This window comes from Zonotrichia albicollis, chromosome 3, assembly GCF_047830755.1.
Source record: "Zonotrichia albicollis isolate bZonAlb1 chromosome 3, bZonAlb1.hap1, whole genome shotgun sequence".
In the NCBI taxonomy this organism is placed as follows: domain Eukaryota; kingdom Metazoa; phylum Chordata; class Aves; order Passeriformes; family Passerellidae; genus Zonotrichia; species Zonotrichia albicollis.
The window spans coordinates 90,056,492-90,072,921 of record NC_133821.1 but is presented as its reverse complement, the minus strand read 5'-3'; positions in this window follow the sequence as shown (position 1 = coordinate 90,072,921).

The following is a 16,430-nucleotide window of genomic DNA, read 5'->3' as shown; positions in this document are numbered from 1 at the left end:
AAAGGTAATCAAGCATTGGAACAGGCTGCCCAGGGAAGTGATTGAATCATCATCCCTGGAGGTATGCAAAAGATGTGTAGATGTGGCTATGGTTTAGTGGTGGACTCTATGACCTTACAGGTTTTTTCCAACCTAAATGATTGTGTAATTCTGGGCTCTGGCTGTGCATGGTTCTGCTCCAGTCTTTCCTCACTCACAAGAGCAGCCATGTATTTCTTCTATGTATTAAAATGCCTCTAATCCTTCCTTGAGACTTGTTTGCACGAGAAGAAGATTCAAACTGCAATTTCCCACTGGTGTCTCCATTTTGGGCACATGCAAGGAGAAACACCTTGTTCCTCCCATGCGAGGTTTGGGCTGTAACCAGCCCAAGCCAGTACTGTGCTGAGCTTGCCCCAGCAGTTGTGAGCTCCAGAGGAGGTGTCTGGCAGGCAGCCTCTCCTTTTCACCTCTGTAGGACCCTTGTTCCTGCTTCTAAGAACTGTTCTACTGCATCTTTGAATTTTCTTACTGCATCCTTGCAGTGGTGGTGGCTGCAGGAACAGCCCATCCCACACTTTCTACACATAGCTATGAGACTGCTGGAGATCTGTGGAGCAGGGCTGGGGTGTTCCTTGCCAGGTCTTAAACCAAACATGAATAATGAGCAATAAGAAAAATGAGGCTTGTTTGAAGAAACACTGCGACGCCCAGCTCAGAGGAGAGTGCCAGCTAACTCATAGGATATTGGCTCATTCCCTCTTGTGGAGAAACAGAACTGAGTTAGGGAGAAACAGAGCTGGTACAGATAATCCTCTGCCTGAATTTGTCTTTCATTTGGGTTTTTTGGGAGCAAGATGTCTTTGTGAATGGTTTTTAAAGTCTTGTGAATGGTTTTTAAAGTCTTTTGGGAGCAGTCTGGAGAAATGCCATGTGCTGAGCATCACAGCATGGAGCTGGGAGCATCATCCTCTTGGGGACACGGAGCCCTCATTTGGTGCAGCTTGTAAGAGCAGCAGGCTTCCCATCTCCAGCTGCCTCTGGGTTGCTGTGTGGGAGCTTCAGCCTCCTCGCTCTGGTGCAAAGGTTCAGTCACAAAATGGGGTGGGAGAAGAGACCCCTCCTCCCAGCAGACCCAGCTGCTGTGAACAAACACCACACTCCTGGGGCTGCAGCAATGACTGAACACTTGTCTTTTTCCTCCTTATTTTTTTCTTTAATATTTTGCTGGACCCTTTTTAGGGTGAATTCCACTGCTGAGTGGATGCACGGGCAGCAGGCACAGTGCTGGCAGCTGGTTCCTCAGGGACAAGGTGAGTGCATGGACTGTGCCTTAATATGCCATTAATGATCAAGAACAAAACGCAAACATTACAGACACTTTCCTTAGAGAAAATAAAATAAACTCAGCTAATTTAGATGTTAGTGTTGCACAGCCATGCTTATTCCTTTGCTGCTTTCCTTATGAACTATTAATACATGTGAGGCTCACGACAAGCAGGTTTGATGCCTGCTGAAGGACACAGTGCCATTGCATGTGTGTGGTGACACCGAGAAGCAGGGCTGCCTGCACGCTGTGGACAGTGCTGGTGCTTGAAATGGGTTTCAGGTGCCAGGGTTTACCCCACACTGCACCATCCTCCATCTCACCAGCAGCATCGTATGCAGTGAGGCCTCGGGAGCTGCTGCTGGCAGACACCCTGACCACTCTGGAGAAATGTGATCTTTGGGGAAACTGGCTTCCATAGCCTTGCTGTGCCCCACCTGGGTAGCCCTGGGGGCTAAAGATAACTGTGTGTAAAAGAAGAACTTCACTTTTAATCAGGAAGGGCTTAAGTCAGCTTTAAAAGCAGCTGTTGAACCCTTCTGAATTACTTGGCAGGGAATTCCACATCCACTTTTTGTTGAGTTGCTGGTGCTTCAGGCATGTCACCACAAGTCCCCTGTGGGACCTGCTGACAGCTGCAGCATATAGCAGGGCTCCTCCAGCAGCCCCCTGTGGGATTCCAGCTGTCCCATGAGGATCCCAATGTCTTTTGGGACCAAGGCATCACAGGCCACATTGGTTAAACCTTCAGGACTACTCTTTTGAGGAAACTCGAGAACTCCAATTCTGCTTAGATCTTTAATAACTGCCAGCACTGCTGCTAGAAACTGTGAAAAAAAACAAACAAACAAACAAAAAAAAGGACCAAGAAAGGTCTTTTCCCTCTTTTCCTTTGAGTGTGATGCTTTCCTGGGATGCCTGTGAGGGAGACGCTGGCCACCCTGCCTGCATCTCTATGTGGCCCCTCCTGTGCCCACCACACGGTATCCAGATGATGCTGGATACCGGATTGCTGGTATCCAGTCCACACAGCAGAGGCCAGAGACACCTCAGTTGCTATGGAAACACAAAAAAGGAGCCAGGATTTCAATTTTTTTTTTTCCTTTCAAAGCAAAGCCACTTGTTTGAAACCCCACTTTCTATTTGGGGTGACTTTGCAGCCCCCCATGTTCACATTCTCTGCACAGTTCACACATCCACACTAGGCAGGATGCTTCAAAAGAATAAAACATCCCTGCCCAGCAACCATGCATGGGGTGGCCTGGCAACCAAGGCAGTTGAAGGGATCCAAGTCTTCTCTTTCTCTTCTCTGATCTAGCAATTGTCTGGCAAAGTTACTCTCAAGGCACTTGTGCTTTAACTCCCCTGCACTTTTGGTGGAATTTGGCATCACCTAGAATACAAGGAAAGGGACAAAGAGGACTGTGAAGGAAAATTAAGGTGAATTTCCATATTCTGGTGGCTGATTCTCAAGACAAAGCTCACAGCATCAAGCCTGACAGAGTCCAAGAAGTGTTTGGACAATGCTGCTGAACACATAGTATGAGTCTTGGGAATGGTCCTATGCAAGGCTGAGAGCTGGACTCGAGGATCCTTGTGGGTCCCTTCCAACTCTACCATGTGATTCTACCATCAACCAGCAAGTTTTGTACTGTTCCTTGCATTTACACCATCATTTTTCTAATTTTATTTTCTTCAGTGTCAGCTGCCTTTGTTAGGCTCCTTCCACCCAGGTACAAATTTCAGTGCTCTTATGTGGCATGTGTTTTTAAACTTCCTTTTTATGCTTGAGCCAGCACCAATTGATGGTACCTCCCCCAGCAGCCCATGCTTGCTTGCTTTGGGTGTCCCACAAATCCCAGCAAGCCACCTCACAGCTGAACTTGTGGGCAGGCAGCAGGCACTGGTGGCAAGGGGACTTTCTTGAAAATGTCCATCAGCTGATGTCCAGCAGTGCACAAAGCTGATGGCACTGACAGTGTTGCTCCTTACTGCACTGCTTTAAACTCACAAGCACTTTCCTAAGGACACGGCTAAATGTCCTGCCTTTGGGGTTGCCTTGTTCTTCCCTAGAATGAGCAATTCCCACCTCTGTCCTGAAGTCTGAGTCACTTCAAAATTTTCATCTCTGTCAGCACCGCAGCTCTGTCTTAAAGGCTTTTTCTGAAGAGAGACTGCTGAAGTTGATTCCTTCCTCAGTAATGTGATTTAAATCACCCTTCAATCACTAGTCATTTCCTCACCTTATGGCAATAAGGACAAATTATCAGCTTAAATAAGAGAAACCTGCTTCTAGGAAATGGGTTCAATTTGGAGTGGGTTTTTGAGAAGTGTCTGCCAAGTTTGGATCAGTTGGTTTCTCTGCTGTGGGTGTATGAAGGGAAAGGGCACAAGCAGGAAAAATGGCACATTCTCATGTTGTGCATGACAATGATGCAGAAGGAAAGGGTTTCTGAGTGCAGTACGGGGTGCTACTGGAGCACTGTAGTCATCCCTGCCTGTGTCCTCTCTTCACCTGCACCAGAAGTTCATTGACACAGTGGGTAGATTTTTCTGGGTGGCCCAGCACACCCTGAAAGTCAGTGCTTAATCAAGCCCTGAAAGGTCAGGGACTCTGTCCCACTGATGGTATGTAGCCACCTGTATTGTTGAACAGCAATGAGATTTGCCCTCCAGCTTGCCTCCAGGTCATGCCTTTTCCTTAAAAACAGAGGGAAATTATTTTTAATATGAAAAGGAGTGATGTTGGGGAGGTGTTAAGATTCAGCTTCAGGGGCTGGCGTGGTGGACTTGCCTCCAGAAACAAAGCTCAAAGTTCACTTGCTCTACCCATGGGATTGGGAGAATTATTGGTACTTCAGAGAACTGACCACAGCCTTAGCAGGCTGGCTGGCCATCTGGATGACTAATTAGTGAGTTACAAGGAGTTGGAGCCCAAAGACATGCTGTGCTGTGTCCTGGAAGAAAGAATGAAGTTTCACAGTGAGTACCTGGGTAAGCTGGGGTTTCATACATGTGAGAAGAGCTGAAGTGAATGTATTTGACCCAGGCAGGTTTTTAACTCTATCCATGTATCTTAAAGTAACAAGTTTGGGGGTTTTTTTCATCCCAGAATAGTGATATTTTACTCTTTATGCCACCAGCATGGTGGTGAGAAGCCAAGCTATTTAATTTCTTTCCCTTAACCAAAGTTGCAACCACTGCTATGGGTGACAGCGACCTAGGCAGAGGAGGTGCTGCCACCTGAAATGTCACAGGAAAAGCTTTCCAACAGCCTGCTTAAATGAACAGAAAGAAATTGCTTGGATCAGGTGGTAGCCACCTGGGTGCACCCAAAGAACAGAAGGATGAGTGTAATCTCTTTCTAAAATCAGCCTCCAGCAAACACGATACCAAATTATTAGCTGGGGTTTCTTTTTAGTCACTCCAGGGCATGGTCTAAGGAACTCCAAATCAGTAAGCCTCATATCTGGACCAGAAAAAAATCAGTAGAAACTATAGCAAAGTACAGACATTGCAGATGCTAGATAAATGTGATGTATAAAGGGAAGAGATAGAATGAGCTCTTACAAATGGAAGTTGTGCCTGATAAATCTGTGATCTCTACAGGAATGAAGAGCTAACACATTCTTAAATGGTCTGAAAAGGGAAAGAGATAGATAGATAGATAGATAGATAGATAGATAGATAGATAGATAGATAGATAGAAGTTTACTGGTGATACAAGATTGTTTAGGATCATTAGAGATTAGGCAAAATATTGCAGAAGTTTTTCTCCATATTGATTCTGAGGCAGCAAAGCTACTACCCATTAACTAAAGCTTAGTTAAGTTACATAATATTAAAAATGTCTCTAAAAAACAGTAGTTCTAACCATTCATGCACGTTGAGATAAAAATTTAAATGGTATTGGGATCACTTTGAGTAGAGGTCTGAAAATATCAAGTCAGTGCTCACCTTACAGGACAAAGAAGCTTTTGGAGAGCCTTACAGTTTAGGATGATGCTGACCTGGGTAAAATGATTCCCTGGGCATTGCACTCATCATATGGGGCTACACTGGCCTCTAGGACCTGCCACCCCTGCTCTGGCACAGCATGTCCCCCCCTGTGCAACCTGCATGCCCATGTTTCTGTGCCTTTAGCTCTTTGCTTGACAATTTAAACTCTCTACATGGCAGCTGGTACCTGGCTAAATCACATAGAGTGTCAGCCATATCTGTGCAGAGCAGTGGCAAGAGGTTTCCCAGCTGCCTAATGCAGGCAGGGAACATTTTGATCAGCCCCTCTTGATCCTGCAGCTAATGCAGGCCAGAGAATCTGTCTTGGTAATTTGTGTAGCAGGCTTGTACCTTTGGCCTGAGGCTGGAGACGATGTCAAACATCTGCTGCTGGACTCCTGAGGGTGACGTCAATGCTCTTTTGTCCTGAGTCTGGTACCAGCTCAGCTGCATCCATCTCTCCCAAAGATAAATTGTACTTTATTGTGTGGTATTGCTCAGGACAGAAAAATCTCATTAGATATCAGCAATTCAGCGCTTTACACTCATAGTAATAAATAATGACCAGACTAGTATTTTTTCCTCCTTTTCACTTTTTCTTTCTTTTCTTCCTTTCTGCTGGTGCACAGACTCTTGGGAAGAATAGAGGAGCTGGCAGGATGGCCGAGGACGGTTGCAGAGGGTCCCTATGCATTACTGGGGACAGTATCAATAAGCCAGGGCAGCAGAAATGTGCTCTGCCTTTCTGCAGTCCCACCAATATCTTCTGCCTAAGCAGGGTGGTTTTCTGCAGAAGACAATAGCAGTGGGAAAAACTCAGGGCCTCTCCCAGGGCATTCAAGGGCACACCCAGATTAAGCTGTCCAGCCCTGGCTAAGGGGTGAGCTCCATGCATGCAACAGGCACTGTAAGACATCTGTCTCCAGCTCTCCCTGAGCCATGAGATGCTTCTCTGGTTGGGAGTGCAGGGAGCTGGGCAAGGCTGGACTCATCTGCTGCAGAGGGGTTTTTAGGGAACCCTCACTCTTCCAGCCTGCCCTTATCTCTCGCCGGCTGCAGACACTTCAGGGAGTCTCTGTTGAGTCCTACAGACCCCTGGACTTGGTGGCATATGGCAGGAGAACACTGGGAGCTGCTGGAGGGATGCACCCTGGGCAGGTTTACTGGGCCCCTCTGCTCTGACCTCTTCCCTCCTGTTATGGTTTGAGCTTGGCACAGAGCTAGTGCTTCTTATGAAAATGCTCTCACTTTGGTGTCTGCTGTGAGATGTGACTAGGAATAAGCAAAACAGGCTTTAGCTTAAACATAAAGAACACTTTATTACTTAAACTACAGGAAAATAGGGAAAGATTATAAGGAAAAGAAAAAAAATTGAAAACTTTACAAAAACTACTTTCTTTTTCTTCACTACTTGACTTTCTCAATCTGATACATTCTCTTAAAATACTAACTGCTTAGCTTGGCACGATACTTTAGTATACTCAAACTTCAGTTCATGAAGAGGAAAGGAGTCTTTCTTGTTTCATAGGCTTCTCTTGGAAACACACTGAAACTTCGTGTGTTTCCCTGTCACTTCGGCACTGTCCGGAAAAAGTCTTTTTGCCGCTTGTGACATCTTCTTTCTATGCTCAGTGCTCTCACTACTGACGCATGGACTAGAGCTGCTTTTAGGGTTGTCTTTTAAGGATGCTTTGTCTCACTCTAAAAAGGCAGAGTCTCTGTTTTGGGACACCTGTCTCTTCTATATTTTTCTAACTCTCTGGGGCCGGGGGGTCTTCACGATGTACCCTCCTGGTTCTGAGCTATTGCTTTCTTTTAAGTGCAGTCTGTGTCACAGGAACAACTGAGTCTATGGCTATAAGAAAAGTCTAGTTAAAAGGCCACTCTAAATCATTTCTCTCCATTCGATCATCTCTACGTTCTTCGGGCTAGGTCTTTGTCTCATCTCATCTCTTATCTCTTTTCTTATTTAGCTTCGAGGAGGATTAGCATTTTTGCAAGGCCTTAATTATGAAAGAAAGGGGTTAAAACTTTCAGTCTCTGTCTGTCTCAGAACGATGATACTCTCACACGCGCTGCTGCTGCGGCCGGCCGGGCTGCACCTTTCTCTCCCCTTTCTCTTCTTGGGCCGGCTGCTATCACATTCCGTCTCGCCGACTCTCCCTCTCTCTCCCTCCTGGGGGGGGGGAATGGCTGCCCGATGTCTCTTGGGGCTCTTCTACTTTTCTATCTTTGAGGGCTTTCTCACCCCCATCTCTGTCCAGGCCTAGGGCTTACTACGTGGCTGCCCCTCCCCCGCCCAGCAGCTGCAGCTGGACGGGGGGGGGGAGATCTGACCTCTTCGCTGCGACGTCCCAAGAGAGCCTCCCAGGGCCAAAGCTCTGCTTTTAACTCTTGTGTATTCTCGGAGGTGTGTCCAAACCTCACTGGCTACACCAGGTGCCAGTCTCAAACTCAAAACCTTCATTGGTTTGACCACAGCTTCTCAGAATTCCCACTTCTTCCTGGTCAAACCACCACACCTCCCCACCATCTTTCCTTGAGCTCAAAAGCCAAAGGTTTAAGGAGTTATGTTTACCCTGCAAGCTCTGTTTCTCTCTCAGCTTGCCTCAGTGCCAGTCAATTTATTTGCTGGTAATAAAGAAATTTCCTCTCTTCTCCCAGAAATGCAGTGTGCAGGCAATAAGCAGAGCCTTGGGAAGAAGGTCCCGGAGCTAAGGCCCTGTGCTGCTGAGGGGCAGGCGGCAGCGGCCGGGCTCGCAGTGCGGGGATGGCTGCGGCAGGCGCGGGGCAGCGAGGCCCTGCCGCGGGCCGCTGCTGCCATCTAGCCATGGTGCCGCTCAGCCCTCACCCGCGCCGCCTTCTTCGGCTACGTCCTGCCCACGGTACCGCTTTGCTGCAGCTTTCCTCTTCTGAGCCACGGAGAGAAGGTAGCTTTAAGGTCACTTCCTTTGGCTCATCCTTTGCAGGCGTGCAGCGGTAGCGGCTGCAGGGCCGGGCCGAGCCGTGAGGCGGCTCGGCGGCCGCAGACTTGCGGATCGTTGGGCCCTGCTCCCCGCAGACTCTGTGTGCCACATCCTTCCTCCCTGACATTCCCCTCTCCCGAGGGAGGACACCCCCGTGCCCTGCTGCTGGCATGGTTACTGGATCCAGCGGCTCTCCCACCGTCCTAAGGACACCAGCAGTACCCTAAACCTGAGGCTGGGAAGGCTTCTCAGCTTTTGGAGCCATTTGCTCCCTCCAAATGTTCACAGCTGTCCCAGGAGAAGAAGCAGCGATCAGCGCATTCAGCTGGGGACACAGGAAAACTGCTTTAGGAGGGTGAGAGGCCACCTCACAAAGGTCAAGGCTCCTGGGTGAGGAATCTTCGCTCCATGGAGCAGGATGAGACTTTTCCCTTTGGTCCAGCAGCAACACTGTGTCTTTAGTTTAACATGCATTACCAGTTCTTCCTGGCTACTTTTTCATGTTTTTGAGGCAGGACTGGGTCCCCTCCCTTCAGCAGCTACTCAGAGGCTGCTGGCCAGTTTAGATCCATTTTAGCACTGGAGCACGAACCCAAGCAGAGCCCACAGAGGGGCAGGCAGCCAAGGCTGGTAGTGCTGGCAAACCCCATTGCTGAAGTGAAGGAAATGCTCTGCAGGGCTCAGCCCCACGACACTGCCAGACCCACTTGGGAGCAGGGTGATGGCAAGCACACTAGGGTTGGAAGGGACTTCAAGAGGTCTCTAGCCCAGGCTCCTGCTCCAAGCAGGATCAATTGCAAGATCAGCTCAGAGCTGATCTATCAGGTCTCAAAAGCCTCCAGAGATGGAGCAACCCCACTAGTCCTGGCTGTCCCCATGAAACAAGTTTCTCCTTGCGTCCAGCCTGACTTCCAAGTTTCAGCTTGTGTCCAATGGGACTTAACATCAGCAATCCTGCAAAGCTGCTCTACAGAAGGTGGCATAAATCAGTTCCATACACTTACTAAAAAAACCCCCCAAAGAACCAAAACAAAAAACTGACAACAGCAAACCTAAATTAACCCCAGCAAGAGAGAATAATAAAAAACATCACAGAAGTAGCTGCTGAAAGAACCAAGCCTCAGACTGGGCTCCAAGCAGGCAACTGGAAGCTGACAGGACATTTGAGGTAACAGCCTTAATAAAAAAATTAAAGAAATCCCAGCTCTTTTTGAAGGTTTTTTGTGTATTAAAGCCCTCACATCTTCTATTTCCCATCTCTGTAAATGGATGGGCTGAGTGCTTTGGCTAGGGCTTTTTCGAGCTGTGCAATAGCTTAATTATTACTTTATACATACTTTTCCCATGTACTTTCTTACTTGCATTTGTTCACTCTAGTAACATCTCACTCCTGCTGTGCTCTAACATCGGGAGTGTGGAACTCATTTGAAAGCTTCCCGTTTCGCTCCTTTCCTCCTCCTTCCCTGGCTCTGACAGGCAAAGTTTCTTGGATGCATTTTTTTTGAGCTGAGCTCCATCTTGTGGGCTTTTCCGTGGCTAATTAGTCACCACGTCCTTATCTCCGGGAGGATCTCCCTTGGCTCCATCACAGAGGAACAACTCCCTGCTTTGTTTACGGCCAGCTATAATCATAGAATCAATCACCGAGTTAGAGAATGGCTTGGTTTGGAAGGGACCCTTGAAGACTGACTAGTTCCAACACTCTGCCCCTGGCAGAAGCACCTTTCCACCAGACCAGGCTGCCCAAATAACCCACAGGGGAATGAAACCCAGATGGCAGAAGAAGCCGAGTCCCATAGTACCTGACTTGTGAGGAGTTTGAGAGCCATCCTGGTGGGATGCAGGAGCAATCTCCCTCCCCAGAATGAGCATTCTCTGGCAAACTGGATTTTGTTTTGCTTTTCACTTCAGTCAGATGCTTTAATTGTTTAATGCGTGCTTTGACTGCAGAAAAGTGGGACAGCTGTTGGGAATTTAGCTGACTAGAGACTGGAAAAGTACAAAGCCGTGTCTAATTCCAAGTCCGACACCTGTAAGATAGCGTGTCCTTGGGCCTAGCTGTAGTATGATGACAAATAGTGAAAGAGACATGAGATAAGAGAGATGTAACTCCTAAGGAATGAGGAAGAGTTCATGGTATAGTTTAACCAATAGATTGCTTGGCTTACAGAATATTCATAAGCTTATTATTTGCTGTATAAGTGTTTGATGCTTTCTTCAATAAATGGGACCTGTGATGAACCAGCTGGTGTCCTGGTCCCCTTCTCTCGATAAATGGTGACCTCGAACGTTGACCCCCTTGTCTCGCACTAAAAGAAAAAGGGGGAGGATGTGCCACGGTCGAGGAAGTTGGAGTTGGGTCCTGAGCAGCCAGGACGGTGCCAGAATTTTGAGGAGCACCCTCGGGGTTCACATCGGTGACCCTCGGGGTTCATAACCGGTGACCCGGTTATGTGCTGCCAGAATCCTGGAAAGCTGCAAAGAGCGCACTTACGAATAGGTATGGATGGGCAAGCAGCATATGATCTTTTCGCCACGTATCTAGAATGGCGAGGGGTAAAGGGGATAGATTTAAAAAAGGACCTACCAGGGTTATTAGCCTATGGATATGCTAAGGGGATTTTCCTTAACCCACATACGGTCTATGAACTCTCGGAATAGAGAAAATTTGGGGATATACTATGGGAAGCAGTGTTGGAAGATGATAAGACAGCAAAGAAATTGGGCAAGCCATGGCGGGTGTTGCACAATACACTGCTTCAGCATGTCTCTGAGTGCAAGGCAGCAGCTGCGGCTTGGGGCACCTGTGGGGCTGTGCCATTCCGAACTCGGCATGGGCGCAGCGGCGATAGCGGCGGCAGCCGCAGGGGGAGCGGAGCCGCCGCGGGGGGAGCAACCCGTGCCGCCATGGCTGCAGCGCCGGGTGCAGCCCTGGCTGCGGCGCGCGCAGTGATTCAGCCCGCCGGCGAGTCTCGCGAAACAAGGAGCCCAGCGCAGGGGGTTCGCCTGCTCCGACACAAGCGGCGCGGGACCAGAGCGCTTTTCCAGCGCCAGCTTTTCTCCCTCCGCCCCACGGCCGGCAAAAAGCTTCAGTTTTAGACCTAACAGCCGTAATAAATGTGACTCTTGTCAACAAAAGAAAAGATCCCTACTGCAATTAAGAAACCAGTGATAATAAACCAAGGAGCATTACTATCAAGATGTTCCTCGCCTAAGTTAAAAAGACTTTTTGTTCTTCCTGGCAGAGACTGTGAAAGAGAAATCAGCGTGGTGAATGCATTGAACCAAATTTCAGCCGATTTGGCTTAGCATCCGTTATGCTGTCAAAATCACCTGCATTAACATAGACTTTAAATATCAGAAGCCAAAATAACTCAGTCGGTGGAACATCAAACTCTGAAATTGTATTTTGAAAAATTTAAAAATGTTAAAGATATGTTAAAGCGATTGTATAAGTAAGATGTAATGAGTGTGTTTTTTGTATTTTTGAGCTTTGCTTGGACGTGGTAGAGGTAAAAGCAAGCACTGAATTCAAAAGAATTTTTCCACAGGTATACCTTGAACAACCTTCTTATGTTTAAGTGCGTTCAAGTATAGAAATGCTGCAGCAAACACGTGAAGAAAGTTGTTTTAGCTTAGTATTTTAGAATCAGGCCTGTAAGTAAGTTATAATAAATGCTATATTTTATTTCTATATAAAGTTTTATCCGTTGCTAAGTAGTTTAAGTTAAATTGTCTATTAAGTGCTGTTAAATGTTAAATACTGTTAAGGTTAGGTTTTGTTAAGTTTATATCCTGTTAGGTTTAAGTGCTGTTCAGTTTAATTTCTGTTAAGTTTAAGTGTTATTAAGTTTAAGTAAAGTTAGATTTTGTTAAGTTTAAATTATATTAAGTTTAAGTTATGTAGAATTTAGTCAGTTAAGTTCTGTTAAAGTTAAATTCTGTTAAATTTAAGTGATTTTACATGTAAGTTCTGTTGATTTAAAAATCTGTGAAGTTTAAGTTCTGTTAAGGTTAAGTTTTGTTAAGGGCAAGGTTTGTTAAACTTAAGTTCTGCTAAGTTAAAGTTTTGTTGAGTTTAATTTCTGTTAAGTTTAAGTAAAGATAAGTTTAAGTGATGTTAAGTTCTGTTAAGTTTAAATATTTTAAGTTTAAATATTTTAAGTATTTTAAGTCTAAGTGCTATTAAGTTTAAGTGGTGTTGGATAGATTTATGCTTTTATTCTAGGCATTTATTTTATGACTTGTGTGCAAAGTGTTGTCGTGAACATCAGAAAAACTTTAGTTAAAAGGGACAATTAGAAGCATTTGTGAGTAAAGCCGTTCCTGTTTGAAGTATATCTGCTGTTTGAGAATAGAAAGCTAACTTACCAGACAATTGAAGCAGATGAAACCTGCGCACATGTTACTCCTTTAGCTTATTTTTGTAGGTTGTATTAGCACACCTGAGTTTTGTTTGAGCCTTGTAGCACATAGAATTCTTTTTGTATCTGTTGTATAGCATATCCTATAAATAGTGATAGCCTTTTTGGTTTGTTTCCCTAGCTTAGATCCCTTGTAAGAGAGAAACCTTGCTAGCTGAGAATACTGTTTAGTTGTTAGAATTGTCTATTTTTGTGTTGCAAAGAGTGTGACACAGTTAGCCCACAGAACTTTGCTTTTTTCTAAAAAAAACCAAAAAAAAACCAGGGGAAATGTTGGGAATTTAGCTGACTAGAGACTGGAAAAGTAAAAGCTGTGTCTAATTCCAAGTCCGACACCTGAAAGATAATGTGTCCTTGGGCCTAGCTGTAGTATGATAACAAATAGTGAAAGAGACATGAGAAAAGAGAGATGTAACCCCTAAGGAATGAGGAAGAGTTAATGGTATAGTTTAACCAATAGATTGCTTGGCTTACAGAATATTCATAAGCTTATTATTTGCTGTATAAGTGTTTGATGCTTTCTTCAATAAACGGGACCTGTGATGAACCAGCTGGTGTCCAGGTCCCCTTCCTTCAACAGACAGCCATTGTTGAGAAATATTTATTGAGCTGTTACTGTGAAATGCTGTTGCTAGTGATGAACTATAGTTAACAGCAAGTAAATGGAGTTCTTAAGCAGGCTTTTTTTTAATCTAACAATGCAATTGGTTATTTTCTTCTTATCCTCACAGTAAGGGTAGCAGCACTTCTTACTGAAGACTGCATCGGTGTTATCTTGTTCCAAGCATTGCAATCCTGTGCTTTGCAAGACTGCCAGTATCTTTTTTCCAGCTAGTGAGCTTAGTAGCCAAATACAAAAGGTGATGCTTATGCCAACTGAATGTCCAAATCCTGTTCTGACACAGTAGGGAAATGCTGTCTCAAGGTAGCTTAAATAATACCTGTAAAATATTCAGGGAATTCTTTGTACTGAGCTGCTACAGTTGCTCTTTCTCAGCTCCTTGCTGAGAAACTCAGTGCTTGCTGACGTCTCAAGGTACTCTGAGCCTCCTCATCCCTAGCTGTGATAAGGTGTTGGTAGCAACCCAGCTGGAAGCTCTGGTCTCTGCATCACTGTTCTGAAAGTGTCTCTGCCTTTCTCTCCCTTCCTGAACTGCTGCCCAGCCTTGCTGGCTGCTCTCTGGACTGGAACATGGCAGCTGGCTCCATACCAAAAAAGCAGGCTGAACCAATTAGTCTTTGCAAAGCACTTAAGAGAGCATGAACTGAAGAAACTGTAACTGGAAGGCACTTCTTTTTTGTGGGAATACTGTGGCTAAGACTGGGATCAAGTCTCTAAAATGAGTGAGAAAAAGAAGGGTTGGATTCAGCATGCTAATGCTTTTGTCTTCAGGCAAAGACTAACGCATAGAGGAAAACTGTTGCTGCAGTGTAAGCATCAAGAAACACATTCAAATAAGGGTCTAACATTTACTGGACTGTAGCAATACTTGCAAGGCTGCATGGACACACAAGACTGCAGTGTGTTCCCTGAAGGGAGCTCCCTTTGTTTGCCAGTGACTTCCCTGCGACACTTGTGACTTCTCCATGCTGAAGTGGAGGGGACTCAAGGAGCCAGTGTTGTTCATGCCCAAAGGGCTCACCTTCACCCTCAGACTCATCCTGCAAAGGCCATCTTGGTGGCTGTGCCCCTCTGGGTGCTCATCATCAGCTTTCCAAAAGTGGCACCACCATAGCTGAGTTGCTCTAAACACCTGTACTGAGAACTACAAAACCAACTGAAGAGCAAGAGCAAAGCTTGCCAAAACCTAAGTCCCAGCCCAAATATGCTCCCCACTCTCAGTGTATTTTTAGGGTGGTCAAGTACAGTGCTTTAGTGAGCTTAAGTCAAATTTGAATTGCAGGCATTTGTGACCATGGGTCCTGAAATCAGACGATTACCATGGAGATACCAACTGCCTTCAAACTGTAAAGAAAATCAGGTGATGCAATCAAAACCAGGGACACTCTCCAAAGCAAGTCTCTCTCACTTCTTTTTGTACTGATCAGTGCTTTTTTCAAGAAAAAATGAAAAATAACAATTATTGCAAATGATCGATGATTTTTTTTGTCAAATAATATTCATCTAAGGTCCTCTTGCAATACTTTGATATTAATGATTTTATAATAATGATTTTTTAACTTTTTTTTTTTTTGGTGGAAGACCATTGGTTTTGATCTGGAAATCTTGCTGCAAACACCTGTTTAAAGGATAGTAATTTCTGGGGATGAGGTCTGTGGCAGAAGAGCTCCCTCGAGCAGCACCAGGTTTGTTTCTGCTCCTGCAGGTGGAGCCATGGGGTCCCTGCTCCGTGCTGCTCCCAGCTCTGGGTTTCTCTGCTGGTGAAAGTGAGGCAGCAAAATTGACTCTGCCATGGCACTGACACTTTGTCTGCAAGGCCTATGTGGTAGCTTAGAAAACAGCAGCTTAAAAAGTAAAATGTGAGTTAAGTGGTCATGCAGTAAGACAAGGGATCTCTGCCCTGTGGTACATGGCCATCAGCAACTTCCCCTTGTCCCTTACCTCCTCTCACTCTGTGTCAGTATTCTCCAATCTCTCCAAAAACATTTCCACCTTAGATTTTCCATCTGATGTAATTCCAGAGGATGAGAGTCTCTCAGCTTTTTTTGTATATGAAACTACCTGTGCACCAAAGAATGTCAGCTGAACTCCAGTACAGGATATGTATGGCTACATGGGGACTAAACTCAAGTTAGATCTCAAGTATCTTCACTATACACAAAAGAGAAATGAGGTGATGAGAAGCCATCTCAGGTAGAAGTCTTGGTATTTTCCTCAAATATTACTTTTGTTTTACATGTGTGATCCCAAGGGAATCAACATCGCCATCACTGGTGCCAGTGAGTGGAGTGAGCACCAGGGACATTTGGAGCAGGGATGGCACAGTCCCTGCCAATGTGCCAGCAAAGCCCACAGTGAGACAGACGAGACAAGCAAAGCATCATACAGAGCAAGGCTAACAAGGAGCAAGCTGAAAGGCACAGGGTATTCTTGGCTCCGACTTTAATATTTGTTGAGCTAATTACATCAGACAGATGCAGCTGATCTCAATTTTTCTGGCACGCAGCTCCTCCCTTCCTCCTGTATCAGACAAGCCTGCCCCAGGGAGGAATAATTAAGATGTGCAGTTAGAACAACTAGATATGATTAATAAACACAGCAAAACAGAGCAAAGGCTTTCATGTCCCAAAAGGCCATCAAGGGAAGGTCAAACTAAACCATATGAGCTCACTGCTTACTTTGTTACATCTTTGCTGTCCTACATAGTCCTCACTTCAGCAATAAACAAATTTCCCTACTGTGGATTGTTGGGAATACCCATGGTCACCCTATGACCAAATGCTGTCACTTGGGGTATTTTAAAGTCAATTAACAAATGGACAACTAAGATTCCATGGAAGCCAGGAGCCAGGCAGCCGTGAGATGAAGTATCCCAAAGCCCAGAATATCTGTTCAGCATAACTTGAGAAAGTTAAGTCTTACTTAAAGACACACCAGCATTATTGTAAACACTTACGACACCCAGAAAGTACTAAAAGTCCCTTAGCAAAATTCACTGGGCTTTTTTTATACAGGAGATGCTTCAGATTAGCTGGTTTTAAACACTTGACACACTTGTCAGACATGGCTTAGAGAACATCAGCCAAGTCTATGACACACCAGCCATAGGAGAG